Consider the following 18,111-nt stretch of genomic DNA (forward strand, 5'->3'; position numbering starts at 1 on the left):
CTAGGCATCCCAGCATATGCTGGCCGCTATGTGTAAGAACATAAGACGTAGGAGCAGGAGTAGGTCATTTGGCCTCTCGAGCCTGCTCCGCCATTCAATAAGATCATCGTTGATCTGATCTTGGCCTCAACTCCACTTCCCTGCCATAACCCTTGACTCCCTTACCTTTCAAAAATCTGTTTATCTCCACCTTAAATATATTCAATGACCCAGCCTCCACAGCTCTCTGGGGTAGAGAATTCCAAAGATTCACGACCCTCTGAGAGAAGAAATTCCTCCTCATTTCCGATTTAAAAGGGGGCCCCTTTATTCTGAAATTATGTCCCCTAGTTCTAGATTCCCCCACGAGGGGAAACATCTTCGCTGCATCTACCCTGACAAGCCCCTTCAGAATCTTATATGTTTCAATAAGATCCCCTCTCATTCTTCTAAACTCCAATGAGTATAGGCCCAACCTGCTCAACCTTTCTTCATAAGTCAACCACTTCATCTCTGGAATCAACCTCGTGAACCTTCTCTGAACTGCCTCCAATGCAAGTATATCCTTCCTTAAATAAGGAGACCAAAACTGTACGCAGTACTCCAGGTGTGGTCTCACCAACGCCTGTACAGTTGTAACAGGACTTCCCTGCTTTTATACTCCATTCCCTTTACAATAAAGGTCAACATTCCATTTGCCTTCCTAATTACTTGCTGTACTTGCATGTTAACTTTTTGTGATTCATGTACAAGGACCCCCAGATCCCTCTGTACCTCAGCATTTTGTAATCTCTCTCCATTTAAATAATAATTTGCTTTTTTATTTTTCCTACCAAAGTGGATAACCTCGCATTTTCCCACATTAACCTCCATCTGCCAGATTTTTGCCCACTCACTTAGCCTATCTGTATCCCTTTGGAGATTCTTTGCGTCCTCCACACAATTTGCTTTCCTACCTCTTCTCTTAGGCAGTCCCTCGGAACCAAGGATGACTTGCTTCCACATTAAAAATGTGTTCGCAGGTGACTGATGAGTCCAATGTGGGACCTACAGTCTCTGTCACAGGTGGGGCAGACGGTGGTTGAAGGGGCGGGTGGGTGGGGTGCTTGAGTTGACGTGCGCTCCTTGCACTGCCTGCGCTCGGCTTCCGCTTGCTCCCGGCGAAGAGACTCGAGGTGTTCAGTGTCTTCCCGGATGCTTCTCCTCCACTTTGTGCAGTCTTGGGCCAGGGATTCCCAGGTGTCGGTGGGGATGTTACACTTTTTCAAGGAGGCTTTGAGGGTGTCCTTGAAGCGTTTCCTCTGCCCCTGGGGCTCTCTTGCCGTGCCGGAGCTCCAAGTAGAGTGCTTGTTTTGGGAGTCTCGTATCGGGCTGATTGGGCGTGGTCAAAGCTTCGATGCTGGGGATGTTGGCCTGAGCAAGAACACTGACGTTGATCTTCCACCCTTTTTCCTACCTATCTTTGTATCATCAGCAAATTTGTCTACATTACACTCAGTCCCTTCATCCAAGTCATTAACATAGATTGTAAATAGTTGCGGCCCAGCACTGATCCCTGCGGCACCCCACTAGTAACAGTTTGCCAACCTGAAAGTGACCCATTTATCCCGACTCTCTGTTTCTGTCAGTTAGCCAATCCTCTATCCATGCTAATATATTACCCCCAACCCCGTGAGCTCTTATCTTGTGTAGTAACCTTTTATGTGGCACCTTATCGAATGCCTTCTGGAAATCCAAATACACGCCATCTACTGGTTCCCCGTTATCCACCCTGCTCGTTACATCCTCAAAGAACTCCAGCAAGTTTGTCAAACATGATTTCCCTTTCATAAAACCATGCTGACTCTGCTTGACTATATTATGATTTTCTAAATGTCCTGCTACCACTTCCTTAATGATGGACTCCAGCATTTTCCCAATGACAGATGTTAGGCTAACTGGTTGATAGTTGCCTGCTTTCTGTCTCCCTCCTTTCTTAAATAGGGGCGTTACATTTGTGGTTTTCCAGTTTGCTGGGACCTCTCCAGAATCCAGGGAATGGGGGAAGGCCAGAACCCTTCCCTGGCAACATCTTAATTGTGCCTCCATCAGCCCTCTATTAAAAGGGGGTCAAAAGACATACTGATTTAATCTGAATCTTCAGGGGTTCAGGCTACATCCCAGGCGTAGAATCCCGAGGTGGGCCCCACAACCATCTTTCCTACGTCTGGTATGCCTTATCTTCCTGGCTTTACCAGCTTCCTCATTGTTTTTTCCCAGGTTGGGATATGGGAACTCCCAGCCTAGGAGATCCTGCCCCCTCTTACCGTTGTTGAGGGGCAGGTAGAGGCTCCACCGCTTGCAAGGCCCATGGGAGCTCTGATATTAGGCTGCGACCACTGTTTCCTGTAATTTTTTTTGGAGGGTGCACGCCCCCTTTAAGGGGCTGCACGACCCACTCAGACGTCCACGCACACACGGTTTTTCCATTGCGAAACCGGCAAGCTGCTTGCGCAGGAGCTTTGCTGGGAGTAGGTGTATCCAAGTCTTGGCCTAATTTCTAGCCCTTCCAGCACATGGCAGTGTTACAACGAGAGTGAATCTGAAGGGCCGAGGATTTTCAACCCCATTATGTCTATTAGTGTAACAAATTTGCCATCCAAACTTTGCAAGGGTAGTGTTTTTCTGAGTTATCAATAAAAATGTGAAAATTCTTCTTTTCCTTGTTCACTTTGCCTAATTCCACATAGTGCAGTTGAGCGAAGTTGCACCTGATCACATGCAGTTGAGTGTGCTCATTACTTTCAGACATTTAAATTTTTAATCCAGATAAACAAGTACCTCATCACTCAAACATATACCCTAACTCTCAACAAAGGAAAAAGAAAATGATTAATTGCCTTAGTCTGGGTTACATACCATGGGAAATCAGAAACACTGTATAAATACAGATAAACTCAGAAACATTATGTAAATATCCAAGTTTTTCAACTTTGCCAAAATTAAATAAATCTGAACAAATTTTTCATCAAGCAACATACTTAGCTGCCTAACAATACAATAAGTTAGGTATTATGGGAAACCCCATGGTAAGATCAGAGCTCTAAGGCGGAAACCATATGATGTCGATGATTTCAGGTCTAAATATGTGTAATTAACATTACAGCTTCTTCACAGAATGGGGGTGAATTTTCCCTCATTACATTAATACTGTATGAGCAAATGTCTTACTTTAAATGGATCAGATCTACAGGGCCTGCAAGTTTCCACATGATCGAGATAAATATAGCTCATGCCCTCATGCCATATGAGCTTTACAAGTACTTTGAAAGAAGTTATGTGCAGTAAATGGTTTCAATAATATATGCAAATCGGGGTCAAATGCCAGTTAAGACCCCAATGCCATTTTATCTCTACCCATGTTGCTACTGCCAGTTCTTCAACCCACCACAGTATGAGTTGGGAGGCAGCTACTATCATCAGTAGTATTTAAAAGGATGCTTAGCTGCAGTAAAGGAAAGTTGAAAGCTGGTCTGGCATTCATTTTTATTGTGTCAGATGTGGGTCAGTTGGTAGCACTCTCGCCTCTGAGTCAGAAGGTCATAGGTTCAAGTTCCACTCCAGAGATGTAGGCTGACTCTCCAGTGCAATACTAAGTGAGTGCTGCACTGTTGGAAGTGCTGTCTTTCGGATGCGACGTTAAACCGTGGCCCTGTCTGCCCTCTCGGGTGGATGCAAAAGATCCCATGGCACTATTTTGGAGAAGAGCTGGGGAGTTCTCCCCAGTGTCCTAGCCAATATTTATCCCTCAATCAACATTACAAAAACAGATTGGCCTAGAAATTGCAGTATGCCGGAAACCTGGCGGGGCCACGGTTACCAGCCGCCCAAAATCATAGTGCAGGCATTTTGATGCTGCCTGCTAATTTAAATTAGTGCAGCGCTAAACCTACCATGCAAGACTTGTTTTCCGGCACTAATCTCAGCAGGAGGCCCAATATAGCGTGGCAGTAGTGTCCCTGAAGCAAGAACAGCGTTGTCTTAAAGCAAGGCTATCATTTAAGAAAGCAGTGTCGGTCCCTTAAAGGGAAACTGCCTTCTAAAATGAAAAAAATAAAAATCATTTAAAAATAGGCTGTTTTTAGCCCTTGGAGCTCAACTGCCTTCTGAAAAAATAATAATTCCCAAATGGCAGTCTTCAGCTCTTAAAGCTGAACAGCCTACCACACCTAAAAAAAATGGTAAAAGTGCTTGAGCACTAACACAAATGGCTCAGCAAGCCAGAGAAGGGGCACAGGAGGCTCTCCAGAAAGAACGATATGGGACTACATCACCGAGGCCGTAACTGTCAGCAGTGTCACCCCCACCACCTGGCTCCAGTGCCCAAGGTCAGTGAATACATCTTCAAAAGCCGTCTCCTACCAACTGCACCACTATTTCTGAACCATGAGCGTGAGAGTGTGAATTCAAATTGTCAACCAGGCAGGTGGTTGTTAAGATTGAAAAGTTGCAACAAGTTCACACTCATTAAGCTTTCCATGAACTTCGACAAAAATTAGCAATGGGATTACTGATCTGTGTTTATGATGGTTTGACTTTGGCTCCTTTTTGTAAACATACAAAACGTTTGCTGTTTTCCACTCGCTGGGACAACACCAATTAACAAGGATAGTTAAAACTGATGAGCCAGAAGAGCAGGGGATTTTTGGCTTATGTTGCAGAATAAATTTCAGTAAACCAGAGTTATGAGCCAATGCCAATATTTGGCTGCTTGGATCAGGTGTATGACTTTGAGTTGCTTGGAGCTCTCTGGATTTTTTGATAGGTAGACAAGTGTTTTCACTTCTTTCTACAATGTCAATCAGTCCTGGGTATGACAAGGTTGGGAGCCAGAGCCAGTGCCAGTGCCAGCTCCCTGCAAGTGATATTGGTGTCCGGCTTGGTGAAAGAAAGACCAGGGCCCCGATTTTCGGCTTGTGTGGGGAATGGTCGGATTTCCCCGAATGTGGGGTTTCTGACACACATAAAAAAGTGTCAGCCAGCCCCACGCAATTTTCCCTCAATTGGCCAATTAATTCCCAGCATGTGGGAAGCCTTGCTAATTGTCTAAATCGAGTCAGAAATCCCCACAGTATGATGTCATCATTCGTGGTGCTTTCAAGGTCCATGGCAAGCACTGCATCCTCTGAAGGCTTCCAAATGAACCATACAGGATGGCAGAGGAGCCTGCAGCAGCTGTGGCCAGTGCCAGACCCCGAGCTGCCTTCAAATTCGACGAGGCTTCACTGCAGGCATTATTGGATGGGGTTAGGGCCCACAAGGAGGTCCTCTTCCCTAGGTCAGGGAGGAAGAGGCCTCCCACTGAGACCAATGCTGCATGGATGCAGGTGTCAGCAGATGCCAACTCGCTGGGAGTCACCAGAGGAACCTAGGCATTACATCTGTAACTCCTTCCTTTACTCCCCCACAGTACCATCCCGAGCCCCCGTCCTCACTGTGGAGGAGGAAGAGGCTGTGCAGCCAGACTCCTCAGAGGAAGCTCCAACCTCTGAGGGTGCAGCGTCAGCAGAAGTAAGCGCACCCAGCACCAGCGCAGACACTCACACCTCGGGGGGACCTTCGGGACATAGAGTAGTGTTGTCACCTGGTGTTTCACAGCTGACAAGTGAGCCTCAGCAGATACTGGAGACAGGGACAGCAGTGGAGAGTCCTCGTCAGAGGGCGCAGGGCTTTGCCAGCTCAGCTCAGCTGCGCTGCATCTCGACCCTCTGCCTCTGGGTCCATCCGCAAGAGAAGAGGTGATGAATCTCCATGCACAGATGCAGGAGTCTGTGGCAGGTTTTGTCTCCAGGGTCGCTGCGAGTGTGGAGCGAATGGAGGAGTCCATAGCGACCATGAGCAGAGCCTTTGTGGAGTCATTGGTGCATGAACGCAACACCACGGAAAGGTTGGCAACCTCCATGGAGGAGATAACTCGCCAGCATACGGAAAACATGGTGAGTGCTCATAAGAGAATGACATCTCTTGAGGAGCGTTGGCCATCTGTTGAACAGAGAAACCAGATCTTCATGGAAGTCCTTCTGAGTAGGACTGCCAGTGCAGAAACGGGTCCCACTGGCCCCCTAAAGCGCAGCAAGGTGCTCTCAAGCCATTTCCAAGCGCTGGCCCCTTCTGGCTTGTGCAGCTTCAGGTGAGTGAGCAGCAGCCTGGTGCTCATCCTGCTGTTCCTGGTTCTGCTGCTGCCACCTCTGCTGTTGGAGATCCTCTAATGCCAGGAAGGGAAGGTGCCATAGGCCTCCCATGCTTCTAGCAGATGCCTCGGTTGAGGAGGTCCTGAGTTAGGGTGGTGAGAGGGGCTTCCCAGGAGCTCACACTGAAGAAGTGTGTGAGGCTCCAACTTTCTGCAGCTGCTCCTAAGGCTTCAAATAGTTCCCCCAAGCCTTGATCAACAAGGTCCTGCAGCCTGCAAATGCTGCCTCTTTAAATCTCTTCAGCCCTCAGCGACCTGCTGCTGCAAGCAAGCAAGCCAGCTGTTTTCACGCCAGCTCTCAGCAGCGGGGTTCCCCGCAGGCGGGTTTCAGGTGGGGAAAGCCCCAAAGTCGCAACGGCACGGGAAAATTGTCCTTAACAAGGTGATCATTGGTGATTAGTGCTCCGACGAGCAGTCCCGCCAGCAGCGGGCGAGACTGAAGCGGGGCGCGTGGAAACGGCGGTCCGAAAGTCGGACGGGGCGGGGAATCGGGGGGGGGGGGGGTCCCGACCCGCTTTTTCCGCGATTTTCGGACCATGGCCGCATGAAAAGCCGCCCGACAGCTGCCCGAAAATCGGGGCCCAGGAGTGTGAGGCTCCTGTCTTGTATCTCTTGGAAGAGGAGGGCTTGGAGGCCTTCATCAGAGAAGCCGATTGTGCTTCTTCTGCCTGCTGCCCTGGCGTGGTGCCCAATCTGGATGGATGCTGTGAGTGATAGATGCCATCAAGTGATTAGGAGCAAATTGCCAACAAAACCACTTAATAATAATCAACTTTATTGTCATTGTTAGTGCACAAGTACAGTACAACGAAATGTAGGCTTGCGGCTCCCGAGAGTGTACATTTAGATTAAGACATTTAAACATTCAATATTCATTTGGCTTGTAATACATTAACATAAACATAACCATAATAAAGTGCATTGGCAGATGTGCAGGCTTTATAGTTTATTTGTGGAATTCAGTAGGATGACAGCCCTGGGAAAGAAGCTGTTCCTAAATCTGGTCGTTCGGGTGCGAATGCATCTGTAGCGTCTCCCAGATGGCAGGAGGGCGAACAGACTGTGGCTGGGGTGGGTAGGGTCTTTGATGATGGTCCGTGATCTCCGTAAACAGCGTTTCTGGTGTATGTGCTCTATGGTCGGTAGCCGGGTGCCGGTAATGCGTTGGGCAGTTTTGACTACCCGCTGCAGGGCTTTCCGGTCACAGTAGCTACAGCTGCCATACCATACTGTGATACAGTTCGTCAGGATGCTCTCTATTGTGCAGCGGTAAAAGTTAGAGAGGATCAGGGGTGAAAGGTTACATCCCTTCAGCCTCCTTAGGAAATATAGGCGCTGCTGGGCCTTCTTCACCAGAGAGGAGGTATTGAGGGACCAGGAGAGGTCTTCCGTGATGTGGACTCCGAGGAACTTAAAGCTGTCCACCCTTTCCACCACAGCCCCATGGACATGGATGGGGGTGTGACTTCCGCCTTTAGACTTCCTGAAGTCCACAATGATTTCTTTGGTTTTCTTGATGTTAAGGGCCAGGTTGTTATCGGCGCACCACTTCACGAGATGCTGGACCTCCTCCCTGTAGGCTGACTCATCGTTGTTGGTGATCTGGCCTACTACCGTGGTATCATACGCAAACTTGATGATGGTGTTGGAACCATGAACAGCCACACAGTCGTGGGTGAAGAGGGAGGGGGCTCAGCACACATCCTTGTGGGGCCCCCGTGTTCAGGGTCGGGGGGGGGAGGTGTGGTTACCTAATTTGACAGACTGGGGTCTGTTTGTTAGGAAGTCCAGGGTCCAGTTGCAGAGGGAAGTGTTCAGGCCAAGAGTGTGGAGTTTGGTGGCCAGCTTGTTGGGGACGATAGTGTTGAATGCTGAGCTGTAGTCTATGAACAGCATTCTGATGTAGGTCTCTTTACTATCTAAGTGATTCAGTGCAGAGTGTAGAGCAGTTGTGATTGCATCCTCCGTTGATCTGTTTGCACGATAGGCAAACTGGTGTTGGTCAAGAGAGGCGGGAACACTGGCTTTGATGTGAGCCAGGACCAGTCTCTCGAAACACTTCATTATGATGGGTGTGAGTGCGACAGGTCGATAGTCGTTCAGGCACGTCACAGCCATTTGCTTTGGCACAGGAATAATGGTAGCGGTCTTGAAGCATGTAGGGACTACTGCCTGGGCCAATGACAGATTGAAGATGGCGGTGAAGACATCAGCCAGCTGATCAGCACATTCCTTGATTTCGGCTGATTATGTTACAGTTGGGCAGTGTTCTGCTGCTGCTGAAGGGGATCTGCAGAGCAGTTTTAAAATGTTTCACCATTGTTGCACGGTAGTTTCCTGGAGGGATGGGGGAGGGGAGTGGTGGTGGGGGTCTTCTTGCCTGGTGACAATTCATGTGACTTCTAGCAGGGGTGGAAAGCCAATCAGTGTTCCGGCCTCTTGGGCCTCAGCAGTGGGAACGGCTGCTGAGTCTTTTTGGTTCTTGTCCAAATAAGCAGCCGGAGGCCTCTAGCCCTGAGGATTCAATGGGTTCCTATGGGAAAGAAAGGCCAACTTCTTTGCAGTAAAATTATAAAAAAAACAATAGAGTAAATCTCTCCCCAGTAGTGTTAATATTTTAATAACTCACTCATCAATGTTTCATAGCGGTGTAAGAATGACAGATAGGGCTTGGCACTGGAACAGAAGCTAAAATGTGCACATGAATGGACATAGACGGCTTCCTGGACTTGCCTCCATTTGCTTACCGCTCTCCTAGGTTGACCTTCTCTCTTTTGTTGACTCCTGGATTGGACCACACTCCTCGTTTCTTGGGCTTCAATTTGCTTCTTCATTGTTTTCCTGGCAAATCTCTGCTCCTTCCATTGGATCCTGGAACAATTCTGCTCCTTCATTGGTTCGCTGATTTACTGGGCTATGCTCCATTCTTCCACTGGCTTCTGGGTTGCCACAGTTCCTACACATCATTCTGCTGTGACACAAGTGCCTTGGGACCGTTTACTATGTTAAAGGCACTATATAAATGCACATTGTTGTTGTTGCTGCTCCATTGCACTCCTGGATAATTTTCCACTTCTCCACTGGCCTCCTGGATCAACGTACCCTTCAAATGTTCCATGAATCAATCTCCACTTCTCCACCATCATCTGGCATCAATCTCTTTTGGCTTCTGGTCCATTCTTCAACTCTATAATGGCTACAAGATCACCATCCTCCCCCCCCCCACCCCACAAATCCTCCGGTGGCTCCTGGATCAACCTCTGTTCCTATCTAGACCATCTAAAGACTTTACTCCTCTGCAGGCTGCAAGACTGGCTGCTGCTGTCACCATCTCCAAATCCTTCACTTATCCCTAAATAGGACCAATGCCAGCATTCCCATTAAGCTGCGCAGCAGGTTCCACGCAGGCCACTCACTGGCTTTTCAATGGGAATAACTGCGTATGTGCGAAGATTTGAATGGGCCACGCAGCCAGTTAAAGGGCCCGCACATGGAAGAAGACATTTACAGGAAACATTGACCCATACTACTGCTGCCTCCTGTTTGAAGGCTCTTTTCCCATCAAGTTAGGTCCTTTGATAGTTGACTGGTTACCCCCTCTCTCATTGGCCCCTACCGTAATGTTCCCTTCTTGCCATACCCAGATTTCCACCACTAACCAATTCAATAACCCATGCAGCATCTGTTAACAGAGCGCTAAGTTTATGTTACATCAATCAGCTTACAGCCAGCCACACTATTAATAAAGTGTACAACAACAACACATCTCAGTATTTAATTTTGTTATGGTAAAGACGCCAGTCATCTAAGGAGCAGCGTCTGAATGAACAAGAAAGATGTTTATACAGTACTATAGTTTATAAGGTACCGCATAAGAGATTAGCGTGTAAAGTTAAGGCACATGGGATTGGGGGCAAGGTATTGACTTGGATAGAGAGCTGGTTGGCAGACAGAAAGCAAAGAGTTGGAATAAACATGTCTTTTTCCGAGTGGCAGGCAGTGACTAGTGGGGTACCACAGGGATCGGTCCTAGGACCCCAGCTATTCACAATATATATTAATGATCTAGACGAGGGAACTAGATGTAATATCTCCAAGTTTGCAGACAAACCAAAGCTGGGTGGGTGTGTGTGCTGTGAGGAGGATGCCGAGAAACTCCAGGATGATTTGGACAGGTTGGATGATTGGGCAGAAGCATGGCAGATGCAATATAATGTGGATAAATGCGAGGTTATCCACTTTGGTGTCAAAAACAGGAAGGCAGATTATTATCTGAATGGCAATAGATTGGGAGAAGGGGAAGTGCAACAAGACCTGGGTGTCCTTGTGCACCAGTCGCTGAAGGTAAGCATGCAGGTGCAGCAGGCGGTTAAGAAGGCAAATGGTATGTTGGCCTTCGTAGCGAGAGGGTTCGAGTACAGGAACAAGGATGTCTTGCTGCAGTTGTACAGGGCCTTGGTGAGACCACATCTTGAGTATTGTGTGCAGTTTTGGTCGCCTTATCTGAGGAAGGATGTTCTTGCCATGGAGGGAGTGCAGCGAAGATTCACCAGGCTGATACCTGGGATGGCAGGAATGACGCGTGAGGAGAGATTGGGTCGATTGGGCTTGTACTCGCTGGAGTTTAGAAGAATGAGAGGGGATCTCATTGAAACTTATAAAATTCTAACAGGACTAGACAAATTAGATGCAGGAAGGATGTTCCCAATGGCCAGGGAGTCCAGAACCAGGGGTCACAGTCTAAGGATAAGGGGTAAGCCATTTAGGACAGAGATGAGGAGGAATTTCTTCACCCAGAGAGTGGTAAACCTGTGGAATTCTCTACCATAGAAGGCAGTAGAGGCCAATTCATTAAATATATTCAAGAAGGAGTTAGACATATTTCTTAAGGCTAAAGGGATCAAGGGATATGGGGAGAGAAGGCAGGGACAGGGTACTGAATTTGGATGATCAGCCATGATCTCACTGAATGGTGGAGCAGGCTCGAGGGGCTGAATGGCCTACTCCTGCTCCTATCTTCTATGTTTCTATGTTAGTACACAGTACCTGTTAAATCCATGAATCTTTAGGTATGGTGTTCTTTAATAAATAGACGGAGACTGCAGATGAACAATCAACAGGTGTTTACTGGATGAGGGTATTCTAAAAACTAACAGTACAGATCCCTACTCAGGGTTTATATACAGGTGTGGTCACTGCCGGTACTACAGTATACAGGAGCTGTAAAAGTAGTTCTCCTCTTAAAGGTACATACACTACAATTCCTCCCTTTTCAGATTAACAGTACCATAACATTCATTTAACAGTTAACACTTTTAACATGCACATTAACTGAAATAGTCCATTTATAAATTCAGTCTTTGGGGCGGCTTCCTGATCCTTTCTGGATAGCGCCTTTCCTGAGTGTCTTGCTCTTGGTGCGGAGGCGATTCTGGCCCCCTGTCGTCGGTTAGTTCATCAGCTTCCGATGCTACTGTTTCTGAGGTAGATGCTACCGGTATGTCGGGTTCATCACCAGGTACGCGAGACATGGGGTTGACTCGTTCCTGTGACGCTAGGATCTGGTCGACATGGCGTCTCACAATGTTCTCCCCAACATCCACTGTGTACATTAGTGGCCCCTGCCGTGTGCATATCATTCCTGGTTGCCATTTCTCTGTTCGGTAGTCGCGGGCCAAGACTGGTTGTCCTACATTGAAGCTCCTTGTTGGCTTCTCATTGATGTGCTGGAATTGCTTATTCTCAACACTTCTTCGTACATTTGGTCTGAGCAAATCCAGACGAGATCTCAACCTTCGGTTAAAGAACATCATGGCTGGGGTCTGGTTGGTAACTGCATGTGTCGCATTTCTGTAGGCTAACAGGAAATTGTCCACCTTATGCTGCAGTGGAATGTCGTCATCGCACATGGCCCTTACTGCCTTTTTAAAGGTTTGTACGAACCTCTCAGCCAATCCATTTGTGGCTGGATGATACGGGGCGGATGTGTAATGCCTTACCCCATTCCTTCTCATAAATTTCCGAAACTCTTCGGACACAAACTGTGGTCCGTTATCAGAGCAAATCTGCTCTGGCAAGCCGTTCCTGGCAAATATGGTCCGTAGGACTGCAATAGTTTTCTCCGTAGTGGTGGAGGACATTTTGATCACCTCAGGCCATTTCGAGTGCGCATCCACTGCTATTAAGAACATTGAGTCCATGAATGGACCAGCAAAATCAATATGCACCCGTTGCCATGGAGAGGAGGACCACTCCCATGGGTGTAGAGGGGCATGTGGTGGTGCATTTTGGACCTTCTGGCATCCTGAGCAGCTCTTTGTTAGGTCCTCGATTTGTTGATCGATCCCCGGCCACCACACATAAGCCCTAGCAAGGCTTTTCATTTTCACCCCTCCCAGATGGCCTTCGTGAAGCTCATTGGCAAAAGCAGGAACTAAGTGTCACAAAACAGATTTGAAAGTTCTCTATCTGAATGCACATAGCATTCGTAACAAAATAGACGAGTTAATGGCCCAAATAACTACACATGGGTATGATCTTGTGGCCATTACAGAAACATGGCTGCAGGGTGACAATGCCTGGGAATTAAACATACCAGGTTATTTAACGATCAGGAAGGACAGGCAGGAAGGAAGGGGAGGTGGGGTGGCTATGTTAATAAAGGAAGGAATCACTATAATACAGAGAAATGATATTGGGTCAAAAGATCAGGATAATGAAACAGTTTGGGTGGAGGTAAGGAATAATAAGAGGAAAAAAACACTAGTGGGCGTAGTCTATAGGCCTCCGAACAGTTGCAACTCTGTTGGATGGAGTATCAATCAGGAAATAGTTGAGGCTTGTAATAAGGGAACATCTATAATTATGGGGGATTTTAACTATCATATTAATTGGACAAATCAAATTGGGCAGGGCTGCCTTGAGGATGAGTTCATTGAGTGTATTAGGGATGGGTTTCTTGAGCAGTATGTAACTGAACCGACCAGGGGGCAAGCAACCTTAGATCTGGTCCTGTGTAACGAGACAGGATTAATTAAAAATGTCCTAGTAAAGGATCCCCTTGGAATGAGTGACCATAACATGGTTGAATTCCATATTCAATTAGAGGGTGAGAAGGTTGGATCTCAAACAAGCGTGCTAAGCTTGAATAAAGGAGACGATGAAGGCATGAGAGCGGAATTGAGTAGAGTGGATTGGGAAAATAGATTGAAGGGTAAGACGATACATGATCAGTGGTGTACATTTAAGGAGTTATTTTACAACTTCCAAAAAATATATATTCCACTGAGAAGAAAAGGGTGTAAAAGAAAAGACAGCCATCCGTGGCTAAGTAAAGAAATTAAGGATAGTATTCGACTAAAAACAAGGGCATATAAGGTAGCCAAATCTAGTGGGAGGATAGAGGATTGGGAAAACTTTAAAAGACAGCAAAAAATAACAAAAAGATTGATTAAGAAAGGGAAGATAGATTATGAAAGTAGATTAGCAAAAAATATAAAAACAGATAGTAAGAGTTTTTATAGTTATATAAAAAGAAAAAGGGTGGCTAAAGTAAATGTTGGTCCCTTAGAGGATGAGACCGGGAAATTAATGGTGGGAAATATGGAGATGGCAAAAACACTGAATGAATATTTTGTATCAGTCTTTACAGTAGAGGACACTAAGAATATCCCAACACTGGACAAACAGGGGGCTATAGGGGGGGAGGAGCTAAACACGGTCAAAATCACTAAGGAAGTGGTACTCGGTAAAATAATGGGACTCAAGGCGGATAAATCACCTGGACTTGATGGCTTACATCCTAGGATCTTGAGGGAAGAGGCGGTAGGGATTGTGGATGCATTGGTAATAATTTTCCAAAACTCCCTGGACTCAGCAAAGGTCCCGGCAGACTGGAAAACTGCTAATGTAACACCCTTATTTAAAAAGGGCAGTAGACAGAAGGCTGGAAACTATAGCCTAACATCTGTGGTAGGTAAAACTTTGGAGTCCATTATTAAGGAGACAGTAACAGGACATTTGGATAATCATAATTTAATAGGACAAAGTCAGCATGGTTTTATGAAGGGGAAGTCATGTTTGACAAATTTGCTGGAGTTCTTTGAGGAAGTAACATATAGGGTGGATAAAAGGGAACCAGTGGACATAGTGTATTTAGACTTCCAAAAGGCATTCGACAAGGTGCCACACAAAAGATTATTGCTTAAGATAAAAAATCACGGGATTGGGGGTAATATTCTGGCATGGATAGAGGATTGGCTATCTAACAGAAGGCAGAGAGTTGGGATAAATGGTTCATTCTCAGACTGGCAATCAGTAACTAGTGGTGTTCCGCAGGGGTCAGTGCTGGGTCCCCAACTCATTACAATCTATATTAACGATTTGGAGGAGGGGACCGAGTGTAACATATCAAAGTTTGCAGATTATACTAAGATGGGGGGAAAAGTAGTGAGTGAGGAGGACATAAAAAGCCTGCAAGGGGACATAGACAGGCTAAGTAAGTGGGCAGAAATTTGGCAGATGGAATACAATACTGGAAAATGTGAGGTTATGCACTTTGGCAGGAAAAATCGTAGAGCAAGTTATTATCTTAATGGCAAGAAACTGGAAAGTACTGAAGTACAAAGGGATCTGGGGGTCCTGGTGCACGAAACTCAAAAGGTTAGTATGCAGGTGCAGCAAGTGATTAAGAAGGCCAATGGAATGTTGGCTTTCATTGCTAGGGGGATAGAATATAAAAATAGGGAGGTATTGCTTCAGTTGTACAAGGTATTGGTGAGACCGCACCTGGAATACTGCATACAGTTTTGGTGTCCATACTTAAGAAAAGACATACTTGCTCTCGAGTCAGTACAAAGAAGGTTCACTTGGTTAATCCCGGGGATGAGGGGATGGACATATGAGGAGAGGTTGAGTAGATTGGGACTCTACTCATTGGAGTTCAGAAGAATGAGAGGCGATCTTATTGAAACATATAAGATTGTGAAGGGGTTGGATCGGGTGGATGTGGGGAGGATGTTCCCGATGATGGGTGAAACTAGAACTAGGGGGCATAGTCTTAGAATAAGGGGCTGCTCTTTCAAAACTGAGATGAGGAGGAACTACTTCACTCAGAGGGTGGTAGGTCCATGGAATATGCTGCCCCAAAAAGCTGTAGAAGCTACATCATTACATAAATTTAAAACAGAAATAGACAGTTTCCTAGAAGTAAAGGGAATTAAGGGTTACGGGGAGCGGGCAGGAATTTGGACATGAGTCTAGGTTCGGATCGGACATGGCCCTGTGGGTAGTGGAGCGGGCCCAGTGGCCGTGTAGCCTGATCCTGCTCCTATTTCGTGTGTCTAATTCTGTTAGATTCAGGAGATGGTTCTGTGATAGTAGATTGGCGGTTAGGATCAGATCAGCCATGATCTTATTGAATGGCGGAGCAGGCTCGAGGGGCCGATTGGCCTACTCCTGCTCCTATTTCTTATGTTCTTATGTTCTCTCTCCCTTAACTTGGGTGGAATTACCACTCGGGATCCACACATCAATGTCCCCTGGCATACTGACAGCTGTTCTCTTCTGGATGAGAATGCTGGCAACAGTGAGTCGCCATGTGTTGGCCATCCCTTCACCATCAAATCATATACCCGAGACAGTGTCGGATCATTTCGGGTCTCCTTCTCTATATCCGCGTTAGTTACTGGCAAGCGTTCAATTATAGTTAAATAAAATATTTCGACCGGGTCCACTGCTGGTACTTCCTCCGCAGTAGGCAGTGGCAGGCGTGATAGCCCATCAGCGTTTCCATGCTGTTTCGTGCCCTTATACTCTATTTCATATTGGTTCGCCCCTAGAAAAAGGGACCATCTTTGTAGCCGTTGCGCAGTCATCACCGGAACGCCCTTCTTTGGATTAAAGATGGAGACAAGTGGTTGGTGGTCAGTCAGCAAGGTGAACTTCTGCCCGTGCAGATAGTGGTTGAACTTTTTCACTCCCCACACTAGGCTCAGGGCCTCCCTGTCAATCTGGGCGTAGTTGCGCTTGGCTGAGGTTAGTGACCGAGATGCAAAGGCTACTGGCCTCTCCAAACCGTCCGGAAATTTGTGCGACAGCACCGCTCCAATGCCATAGGGTGATGCATCACACGCCAACCGAATTGGTAGTGCTGGGTTAAAATGAGCCAACACCTCTTTTGATGTGATCAATTCTTTGCACTTCTGGAAAGCTCGTTTACATTCGTCATTCCACTTCCATGGTACCCCCGTTTGCAGTAGGGTGTTCAGTGGGTGTAATACTGTAGACAAATTTGGCAAGAACTTATGGTAGTAGTTCACCAGCCCGAGGAACAACCTCAGTTGTGACACATTTTCCGGTGCTGGAGCCTTGACTACTGCCTCAATCTTTTCAGGGGACTTATGTAACCCCTCTTCATCAATAACGTGGCCACAATACGAGATCTGCTTCTGGAAAAACTCGCATTTGTGGCGATTAGCTCGGAGCCCATATTCCTTCAATCTAGTGAGCACCTGCTCCAGGTTGGCGAGGTGATCACTGTCATTTTCGCCCGTGACCAGGATGTCGTCCAAATAACACTGGGTCCCTGGAATCCCTTGCAGGACTTGATCCATTGCCCTTTGCCAACTAGCCGGAGCTGATGCTACCCCGAACACCAGCCGATTGTATTGGTAGAGACCTTTGTGCGTGTTGATCGTGAGGTATTGTTTCGAGGCTTCTTCTACCTCCATTTGCAGGTACGCCTGGGCCAGATCAATCTTAGTGAAGCGTTTTCCTCCAGATAGCGAGGCGAAAATATCTTCAATCCGCGGAAGCGGATATTGTACCGTGTGAAGGACTGGGTTCACTGTCACCTTAAAGTCCCCACAGATGCAAACCTTCTTTGGTTCCCCAGGCGTATTACTCAACGACCTCTTCATTACAGGAACGATGGGTGTAGCCCACTCGCTCCAGTCCACTTTGGACAGTACTGAACGTTCCAAACCTTCCAGCTCTGCTTCGACGGCTGGGCGGATCGCATAAGGCACCGGTCTGGCCTTAAAAAACTTTGGGCTTGCATTTTCCTCTATTTTGATCATCGCTGTTATGCCTTTTAGTGTTCCCAGTCCCTCCTGGATCACTTCTTGTACGTCAGTTAGCATTTTTGACAGTCGTCCAGGTGTGACATCGTCATCCTTTTTGGCCTCTACCGTCAGTGCTTGTATGGAATGCCAATCTAACTGTATCTTCTGGATCCATTCACGTCCTAGTAGTGGTGGTCCTCCATCTGGCAATACATATAGGTCCATTGTTGGTGTTTCCTTGCCGTTGTATATATCACGTTCACCCTTATTTTTCCTTTGGGGTAGACTTTTTGCCCCGTGTACGTCTTCAAGACAATCTCTGTATCTCTCAAGGGTATATGTGAGAATAGCCGCTTGTAGTCCCTTCGGTTTATGACTGTTAGGGCTGATCCTGTGTCCAATTCCATTTTCACTTGGACTCCGTCTATCTTGAGCATGACCCAGATAGTTTGGTGATCCTCCATTTTGATTACATTATGAAGTTTCAGACAACCCAGCTCCTTGCTTCCGGAGTCTGTATCACTTTTCTGTTCATCTGAACTACTCTCCGTCACCTTATGTACCTTTTTGTACTTCTCCTGTGGAGATTTCTTGCTGCTGGTTTTCTTTCCCGACCTGCAGACTCTTGCTATGTGTCCTACTTTTCCACACTGTCTGCACACTTGGTCCTTGAACCAACAATCCTTCTGGTCGTGTGTTGTTCTGCCGCAGCGATAACACTTCACTGCTCCGTATGACATTTCATTGGTGCCATATTCTTGCGGTCTCCGTTGTATCTCTGCAGCGCCCCGTGCGGCTGCTTCGTGTGATACTGCCATGCTGAAAGCCTTGTCCAGCGTA

The 18,111-nt window shown here is 46.9% G+C and overlaps 1 protein-coding gene across 3 annotated transcripts in view; it reads right to left on the minus strand.

Annotated features, from left to right (window-relative positions):
• nr3c2 (nuclear receptor subfamily 3, group C, member 2) overlaps positions 1 to 18,111 on the minus strand; it is a 591,892-nt gene that overhangs the window by 39,636 nt on the left and 534,145 nt on the right. The gene's annotated exons all lie outside the window — the stretch shown is intronic.

The sequence above is a fragment of the Somniosus microcephalus genome, chromosome 2 (assembly GCF_052327205.1).
Source record: "Somniosus microcephalus isolate GS21.2 chromosome 2, FLI_Smic_1.0, whole genome shotgun sequence".
Classification (NCBI taxonomy): Eukaryota; Metazoa; Chordata; class Chondrichthyes; order Squaliformes; family Somniosidae; genus Somniosus; species Somniosus microcephalus.